The sequence below is a fragment of the Canis lupus genome, chromosome 3 (assembly GCF_003254725.2).
Source record: "Canis lupus dingo isolate Sandy chromosome 3, ASM325472v2, whole genome shotgun sequence".
Lineage (NCBI taxonomy): Eukaryota > Metazoa > Chordata > Mammalia > Carnivora > Canidae > Canis > Canis lupus.
Window position 1 is genome coordinate 63,606,436 of NC_064245.1, and position 9,774 is coordinate 63,616,209.

A 9,774-nucleotide genomic window follows, 5' to 3' on the forward strand; every position below is an offset into this window, starting at 1 on the left:
TAATGTAAGGCTGCTTGGTATCCTGAAAATATCTTTACAAATTAAAAAAAATTTTTTTTTACAAATACTTTTTACATAGTTTGTACTAGCACATTGCAATCTAATGGACAAAACTTGTAATGATGTTGTAAGACTTATCTATTCCATGTTCTTATATAAGATAATGCCATCAGGATTTTTCACTGTTATATAGTAGTGCTGACATAATAATCTTATACCTTCTTGTGGCCATGATCTCCCCGTACATCCAGGTTATAATGATCTCTGAGATATACCTATAGTTAAGGACTAAGAATTGACCAATGTGTGGGACACACGCACTCCATTCTGTTGGGAGAAAGCTGTGTTCAGGGTTTGCTCCTGCTAAGGTCAGCGGAGAGAACAGAACGTCGAAATATTCTCTGGTACTAGCAGCACCTTTGCAGGGCCACCTAATGGGGGCCCCAGGGAGGGCCGAGGAGCACACACCTGCTGTCCTTGACTGGCCATTTCGTCTAAAGAGGCGCACTTCTCAATATGTGGCTCTGCACAGACTTCTTCAAGGGAGCTGTGTCAGCACTGGTCGGAAGGAAGCCTGAAGCACCACCTGCGTGTCTGGACTGCTAACAGCCCTGCCAATTGATCCACTGTGACACCTTGTGGCTTACTCCTTAACACAGTGAAACTGCACTCGCGTGGAAGTGGTGGTGCCCTGAATGGTGCCATGCGGTATCGTGCTGGCCAGAGGGATCACGTTGATGGGTAGGAAAGCTGCCTCCTTCCGCTTTCCTTAGAGATGCACCTGGGTGTTAGTGTGCTCATTTGTCCCATTAATTTCAGTGTAGGGCTTCCTTGATTTTTCATTATTGAATTCTTTAAATTACACATACCTTCCTACACTTCATCTCTTTGACCAGGTCATTGGTGATTTTTATTTAGAGTTCCACGTTAATAATTTTTTTATCAGTCTTTCTAGTCAAGTATCTTGCGTCACTCAAACATTAAATAGTTTGCATATATATGTGTGTGTGTGTGTATATGTGTATATATATATATATTTTTTTTCTTTTTTGGAGAGGGTAGTGCTTGTTAAATTTTGCTCCCCAATATGGGTCATTTCTAAGGACTCATGAAGATTTTATCTTGAGACTGAAAATTATGTTGACAAGCAAAAGCTAGTCAACAAGGCGAACCATTCATTCGATGGTACACACATACACAAGTCTTCTTTTTTTTTTTTCACAAGTCTTCTTATACCTTCTAATTTTAGTCATGATTATGCTGCAATTGGTTAAAATTTCTTGCTTGAAATTGAAATTAGGCAGTTGGTACATATCTCCTACCTTTGAAAGGTTTTGATGGAGAATATTTAATGGAGCCTACCATTCTCAAATTGACTGAATCCTAGAATTTCAGAGCTGGAATAGACACGAGAGGTCATCAAGTCCAAGCTTCTGATTTTGGAAGTTCAGAAACCAGACACAGGTGGGACTTATCTGGACCTTGAAGTGCTGCTAAATGGTCTCAGGTTTTGTAAATCATAACACTTGTTGCCTGGTAATAACCAGGGATTGGCCAAATTAAACACTCTTACCAACCACTAATTTGTTCTTCAATCTTGCAAAAATGTCTGTTTCAAACCATTTTCTCCTTTTCCAGTTTTCTGGTTGCCCTAAAATAGTATCAGTCTTTAGTATCATGCTACTGATATTGAAAAACACAACACTAACCTACCTTGTTTTAGAATGTGTGATTGCTTTCTTTGCCAATTTATTTAAAATTAAATTGTGTGTGCTTTATAATATATATTTAAATTTTCTGATTTTAAAAACATGATACATCATCAATATGGAGTATTTATAAAATACAACAATGTGCAAAGAAGTAAATACAAATTTTCTCTAATTCTACTATGCAAAAAATTGCTTTTAACATATTAGTGTATAAATGTAATATACACAAGTATATACGTCAACTTTTTCATGTCTGGGAGCATTCTGAACACTCTTTTGAATGTAGCTCTTTTAACTAAAATTATGAGTGTTTCACCATGCTCTTAAGCCTTTTAAAAATATATTTTGAGTTGTCTGAATTCTTTATACTTATGCTTATGTTTTAAAAATTAATACCATATAAATATTTTAAAAATTATCTGGCTCCTTTGTACCATGATTTAAACTCAAAGAATTAGTATTTTTAATAATCAAGCTAATCTCCCAGTAAGATGGGATGCTGGTACTAAGGATTTAGCTATGGTGACTATTATGATTACTGTTAGCATCTAATACTAGGCAGAAATCTTCACCGAGGGTTCCCTGTCTCCTTTTAAGGATTTCCCCTCCCATTTGAGGACAGATGTTTTTCCCCCCTTGTTTTTCTTTCTCTTGTATTATTTCTGAGTCAAGAGGCAGCTGGCATGCAACCTTGTGCAAGGTCCATAAATCAAAAGATTTTTTGCACAATTTATACTGGGAAGAAGGAGCTTGAATTAATGTTAAGAGTTAGTGTTGATCTAGAACCAGTAGGTTGAGCTATAGCAAGTTAATTTATGACACTGTTTGAAGGACATATATTCGATTCAAGGAGAAAAGTGAAATCTCAAAAAGTGAGCTATGTCATGAGTTGTATGCAATGTTATCTTATTTTCTCCATTGGATCGAAGAGATCCTTGGGGTCAGGTACTATCTTATTCATGTTTGTATCCTTCGTGATAATTTACATTCTCTGTTCCAATAGTGGTCTTTTTTTTTTTTAAAGGCACATTTCACAGAGGCAGACATTTTGTAACTAGATTCTGAGTTCTCACTGTTTTAATATGGGTAATATGCATTTTATAGATAAGCTTCATACACATATGCTTCTATGAAAATGTTGTGGTGTGCAGTATTGTCCCCTACTACAGCACTAGCATTAAATGATTAACTTCTGGAGTCATGCAGATTTATTTTTCTTACTATTTGTATGACCTTGAGTGAATTAATTTACCCCTTCTTGTCTCAGTTGCCTTCTTGGGTAATGTAGGAGTGATGATAGAAACGAAGTCTTTGGGTTTTTATGAGGACTGAATGAGATCATTCTTATAAAGTAGTTAGCATAGTGCCTGTCCCCTAGAAGTGTTAACCACTGTTATCATGGCTTGTTTGTTCCGTGGATATTGAGCATCTACCTTATGTGGTCATACTGGTCTAGAGATGAAGAGGGTGTCATCCCCGTGGTGAAGGAGCTAGTGAGAGCACAGTAAGGATTTATGGGAAGGAGGGTGTTGAGGGATGAGTGTGGGGTCTGCCAGTCTGAGAAGGATGATGGGAAGGTGGTTTTTGGCAGAAGGAATGGCACATGCAAAGACACTGAGCCTTGAAATGTGTCTGTTTGATGAAGGTGAGGATTTTAGAATGACTGGGGCTTATGGTCTGGGGAGTCTGTTCATTATATGCAGGTGGGGTTGGCGAAGGTAGGAGATAAGCCTGGAGAGGAAGGGGGGAAACAGATGATGAAGGTTTTGGTATGCCACTCCAGGACCTTTGGTCTTCATCTTTCAGAGACTATCTATTGGACTTACCATGGTGACTACAAACAGGGCCCTGATGTGATTGGTTAGTTTCTCTGTGCTTTGGTTTCCTCATTTGGAAAATGATACAAAAGTAGTTCCCCTCTCACACGATTGTTTTGAGGAATTTAATGAGGTAAGGTTTGTAAGCCCTTAGACCAGCACCTCAGACATAGTAGGGATTAAATCAATATTAGCATCTACTGTACTGGACAAAGGGAATTGATAAAAGATAGTTTTTTGCCTGGGTGGGGTGTGTGTGTGTGTGTGTGTGTGTGTGTGTGTGTGTAACAATTTGATCTGCTTTTGGGCAAGATCACTCTGGTCACTTTGTGGAGAGGAACAAGCCGTCTGTCTTGGAGCATATTTGTCTGCTGAGAGAAAGGAATCGGTGAATGGGGAGATGCACAAAGGAAAAATCACACACAGTTACTGGCTGACTGAGCTATTTTTAGCCTAGTGTGTCTGAAGCAAAGGATGGATTTTCATGGCATTTTTTTTTAAAGATGCAAAATTACCGTAAGCCAGAGTTATGTAACTTGCCCAGGGACACTTTAATTGTCCACCAGTGAGGCCCATGATGTGGTTCATGAAACTTTTAGCAGTCATTTTTAGAGGATGGGTCCCCAGGGTCTCCAGCCTGACTTTTTTTCCTGCTTTGCCAGAAACGGGAAACCGGAAGTAATGGCCTATGCCTTCTGGGAAAAACCTCCTTACATGGTAGCCAGCCTGGCACCAGGACCCCATAGTGATGTGACAGTGAGTCAAGTGAAAAGGCAGAGTGGGGAGAAAGAAGACAGAGTTGAAATCCTACCCTATCCCGGACATGTAACGTGAGTCTCAGAGACTCAGTTTCCAAAGTGGCAGATTGAGAACAACACTACATCAACATCAGGGACATCTTGAACACTAAGTGGGACCATGGAGGTAAATTGGCAAGATTGGGATGGTATCTGGTAGCGACCCTTCCCTTCCCAACATGGTGCTTCATGTGATGTCACAGGTCCACAGGCTTGGTGTATTTTAGGGGTGGGTTTCCCATAACTCTTCTCTCTAAACATGAGCCTATGGCTTTGGATAAATCTTTCTTTTTTCCTGAGCCTGTATCCTCTCCCAACAGCTCCGGTGTAGATGAGATGTGAATGGCAAGGTTCTCTCATTGGTCCCAGAGTCTCTGATTCCCAATAGATGGACTGTTTGCTTCTGTTTTTAAGCTACCACATTAAAAATAAAATCAGGCTAAATAATGTGTTATTGACTCCCTGTCAAGTCTCCTGTTCTTTTTCTCCCATCCTCATTGGTGAAGGGAACTTGCTGAGTCACAGCGTCTTGCTTTTCCACACCAACTGGCTGGAGCTGGAGAGCCATGCTTCTCCCAATGCTCTGTGCACCATTGTCTTAAAACCTGCACATGAAAGAAGGTTCGGGGATTGTTTTTTCTGGTCATCGTAAAAGAACTTCGAAATGCAAATGCAGGATGTACTGAAATTACAGAGATCAGTGGGTGCCCTGTACTGTCAGGTTTTTTTTTTTTTTTAAGAAAGGTTAAAATTCATCTGAACCAAGACTAGAAAATAAGCTTAAGGTGTTAGGTTATTCTGAAAAGACTGTTAATGCCTGTTGGCTAAGTGCATTAAACTGCTTTGAAATGATCACTTGTGTGTACTATTTTAAAACCTGCTTGCTGGGATGGTGATTTAAACCTGTTTTTTTCTGGACTCAAAACTTCGCATTTGTCTGTTGAAAAAAATACTGTATTTGAGATAAATAAATATTAAAATATAGTTTATTATATTTCCAGGCATTTGTCTGTAAGGAAAATATGTCAAGACACTTATAGTTAGAAACTGAAATCTCTGCCTTAATTCACTCCATCGTATTTCCAAAGAGCCTAACCATATATATAGTATTACTAGGTCTCCAGAGACCTCCTTGAAGGGATACCAGATACTCATGGTATAACAGGAGAGTGGGAGGTGGGGAGAAAATGGTGGGGAATGGTTTCCAGTCCTAATTCTATATTTCCTGTGATTTTTTTTTTTTTTAATGGAAGCAGGGGAAAAGGAGAGACGAAAGAATGCTGTTACTTTTATGACAGCTTTGATTCTAGACTATTAAAGAAGTAGCATTTACTGTGGCACCCTGGAGTTTCTATGGTGGGATTGCATGGCTTATTCATATCTCAATAACTTATTGAGCTTTTTTATTATGTGCTTGGTGATGGGGGATGACAAGCAAGCCCTGCCCTCAGGATGCTCATCGCCTAGTGGGGAAGACAGCCGGCTAAATAGATACTTTTGGTGAAAGGTGACCAGAATTCTGATAGGCAAGACTAGGCTGTGGAGAGCAGTGAGGATGGACATCATCCTAGCAGAAAGTAGTATTGGGACACACACACACGTACATATGCACATGCACATAAGTGCACATACCCATACATGTGCACATTTCACACTCTAAGTTGCTTATCATATGTAGTAAATTGTGACCCAAATATTCATATTTTTAATCTAGGGCACTCCTAACTTTTTGACAATGCTGCTTATCTGGTGATCTTTAGAGGTATTAAGCTGCTTAAACATCCAAACCCAGGGAGATAAAGCCGTGAAGTATTAAAGTGATGGCTGCAGCATTAAAGTGATGGCTGCAGCATTAAAGTGATGATTGCAAGGAGGCCCTCTAAACCTCAGATGAGGGAGAGAAAGAAGGCAACCTCTCTAAGCCTACTTCAAAAGCCAAGATATAGCAAAAATAGTCCTTTTGTTTTTCCTTGGCCTTGAGATATTGTTTGTGTGTAGGGTAGAAAACTTCATCCTTACCACGATGCTGATTGTAGTAATTTTCATGAAACTTCTAAACTTCTAAGTTGTTACTTAATGAATCTAAAAAAACAAAAACAAAAACAAAAAAAACCTCTTCCAGCTATGTTATCTAGTTAGACAATGCTGAGAAAAATTGAGGAAGAAAAAGATCATGTGAAACCTTGAATGGTTAGGAATCCCTAAAACTGAAGGCAGGGATTTATTGTTTTTTCTTTTTTTCTTTTATTTATTTATTTATGATAGTCACACACAGAGAGAGAGAGAGAGAGAGGCAGAGACACAGGCAGAGGGAGAAGCAGGCTCCATGCACCGGGAGCCCGACATGGGATTCAATCCTGGGTCTCCAGGATCGCGCCCTGGGCCAAAGGCAGGCGCTAAACCACTGAGCCACCCAGGGATCCCAAGGCAGGGATTTAATAAGAGTAAAGCAGAATCTCAGAATGCAAGAGCAGGAACAATGGAAATCACAGTGAACATTTACTGAGTGTTTTGCTGCATGCCAATCTCATAGCTAAGTGTCTCAATTAAGTCACATACCAATAGTAGTATTGGTAATATTATTAGGTACTAATAACAGTACTACTAGGGAGTATTATTACCTCCATTTTTCCCGCAAGGACACAGAGGCTTTAAGAGGTTTAGTAATAAGCACAGGGTTTCACAGCAAGCAAGAATCCCACTGTGGCTGCACTCAAATTCAGGGTTAATCTTCACTCTTTAATTCTACTGACTCTCCAGATAGTGCTCCACTTTACAGATGAAGAAACTGAGGCCCAGAGAAGTTACACAGGCCTGTGGTCACACCGGGAAGAGCCTTTTTCATTGGTTGATGATTTTGTCTTCAGTTCCTAAGTGGGAACCAGCCTGTGTACACTGAGAATCCTCTGTGAGTGTCACATCACTATGAATGTCATATCACTGTGGCCTTCTTGAGGTCACGGACCACGCTTGGCTCATCTTTGTGTCAGTGCTATAGAATGCAGAGCCAAGTGCAGAAGAAATGCTTTAGACTGAATGAAGAATATGAGAGAAGTAGCAGGCTTGGAATTTTTTTTTTTTTTTTTTTTTTTCAGGCTTGGAATTTTGAACATAAGTAACTGTAGACTCCACCCAGCACAAGCTTGTCTGTCTTTCCAGGCATAGCAGCCTATAGGATATGTTTAAGTGAATTAGTAAAAGGTGCTCCCTCTAGGTGAGCCTACAAAGGGAAAGCTTTCTGGTTTTCCTGGCAGGGACAAGCTCCATAGGACTTTGTGAAATATTTTGGATTTCAGCCTCCTCTTCCTATTCTCTTGGCCAGCTGTCTTTTTGCAGTGTGAAAACTGCTCAACTGTACAAGGAGGCCTGTTTTTATTTAACTTAATCATTCAGAATCTAATACAGGACCTGGAATCTGTCTGATAGTCACTAAATATCGATTGAACACATGAAACATTTTAAAGAAGTGCTAAGTTGTCTTCTGGCCATATAATGCAATAACTACAGTAGAGTGTTTGGGCTGTGTGTTGTGGAGGAGGTTGGTGTTGAATTGGTTCTATAAGGAATTATAGGCTTGGGATTTGTTGGAGGAAGAAGAAGGGAATCCGATTTGGAAGGGACAGAGGACTAAGATGCCACCAGGCAAACAGATGAGGGGCTGGAATTGGATATGGGTGGCTGACCTCAGCTCAGAGAAGTCTCTGCAGGTGTGAAGGCAATTGCACATCTGAAAGCGGTACCAGTCTCATCCATCCCATGCTTGATCACCATGTCCCCAGAATGCAGTGTGAATGGGGCTTCATGGACTTGTTTAATTTACTTCTTGTTTCTGAGGGAGACACCCTACCTTCTCTGCCCACTCAAAGTTCTACGTAGAAACAGAACTACTAGGATGTCTCTCTCTCTGTCTCTGTCTTTATCTCTATCTATCTAGGAAGACATTAATTATTATAAAGTATTGGCTCATTTGATTATGGAGGCTGAGAAGTCCCATGATCTGTCATCTGCAAACTGGGGATTCAGGAAAGCTGGTGGTGTGGTTTGAAGACTGGAGAGCTGGAGGGCCGATGGCGTAGATTCCAGTTGGAGGTCTGAAGGCTTGGGAACCAGGAGCCCCGAAGGTGGGAGAAGGTCATTATTCTAGCTCAATGAGTCAGGCAGTCTATCAGGCCTTCCTCTGCCTTTTTGTTCTATTCAGGCTCTCAACCAATCGGATGATATCCACTCACACTGCAGAGGGCATCTGCTTTATTCGGTTTACCAATTGAAATGCCAGTTTTGGGGCCCCTGGGTGGCTCAGCGGTTGAGGGGCTGCCTTCGGCTCAGGGTGTGATCCCGGGATCCGGGTTGGAGTCCCACATCTGGCTCCCTGTGAGGAGCCTGCTTCTCCTTCTGCCTGTGTCTCTGCCTCTCTCTCTGCGTCTCTCATGAATAAATAAATAAAACCTTAAAAAAAAATGAAATGCCAGTCTTTTCTAGAAGTGCTTCACGAACACATCCAGAAATAATGTTTAACCAGATAATCTGGTATTCCATGGCCTGGTCAAGTTAACACATAGAATGAACCATCACACTTTTCTCTGCTAAATGTTTGTTTTTTCAGCTGTAAAACAGTGTGGTTTGGGAGGTACTTGAAAATTTAGCTGAAGAGTTTAGATTTGACTCTGTAATAATAGGAACCATAGCATGTTCTTGAGCAGATCCCTTAAAATCTTATTGATTCTCTCATTCAGTGCATTTATGTTGAGTAGGGGCCAAGTGTTTAGCATACAGTGATACAGAAAAACAGACATGGGCCTTTCTTGTAGGATACAACCAAGTAGGAAAGGTATATAGCAAGTACATAATCATATTAATTAACATATAGTTATAATGGATAAAATGCACTATATAACACAGTGTGATAAATGCACCAGAGAAATCAAGCATATTTCTGTAAAGCATAGCATAAAGAAATCTATGTTGGTGGAAGCAGAGATCAGGAAAGCCTTCTTTGAGAAAGTGAAGTTTTAGCTGTAATTTAAAGAACAAAAGAGATTTAACTAGAAAAATGGGATTTAGAGCACCAAGTTGGCATTTTAAAAGAGGAACAGCAGGTGCTAAGGTCCTGTGGTAGTTGAGGGCCAGGTTGTCTGGAGGAGATGTAAGATGCAATCTGAAGCTAAAGATACATGCTGGGGCCACTTCATTTTTGACTGTGATTGGACCATGTTAAGGAGTTTGGCTTAAAAAAAAAAACTTACTAATGGGAAGTGTACTCCTTTTGGTGGGGTTTAAAAGTGGATATAATATACATTACTCAGGCTGCTGAGTGGAGAATGTTTTGGAAGGACTTAATAGCAGATGCAAGAAGACAAGGAAAAGATGACAGTGCATTGGGTCACCTGGAGAGGGGACAGATGAGCATGGATGGGACAGTGCTTGGTGTGATGGATTGGCTGTGGATGG

At 40.3% G+C, this 9,774-nt stretch overlaps 1 protein-coding gene across 10 annotated transcripts in view; it reads left to right on the forward strand.

Annotated features, from left to right (window-relative positions):
* The window catches only part of LDB2 (LIM domain binding 2), a 376,014-nt gene that overhangs the window by 10,367 nt on the left and 355,873 nt on the right, over positions 1-9,774 (forward strand). The window lies entirely within an intron of this gene.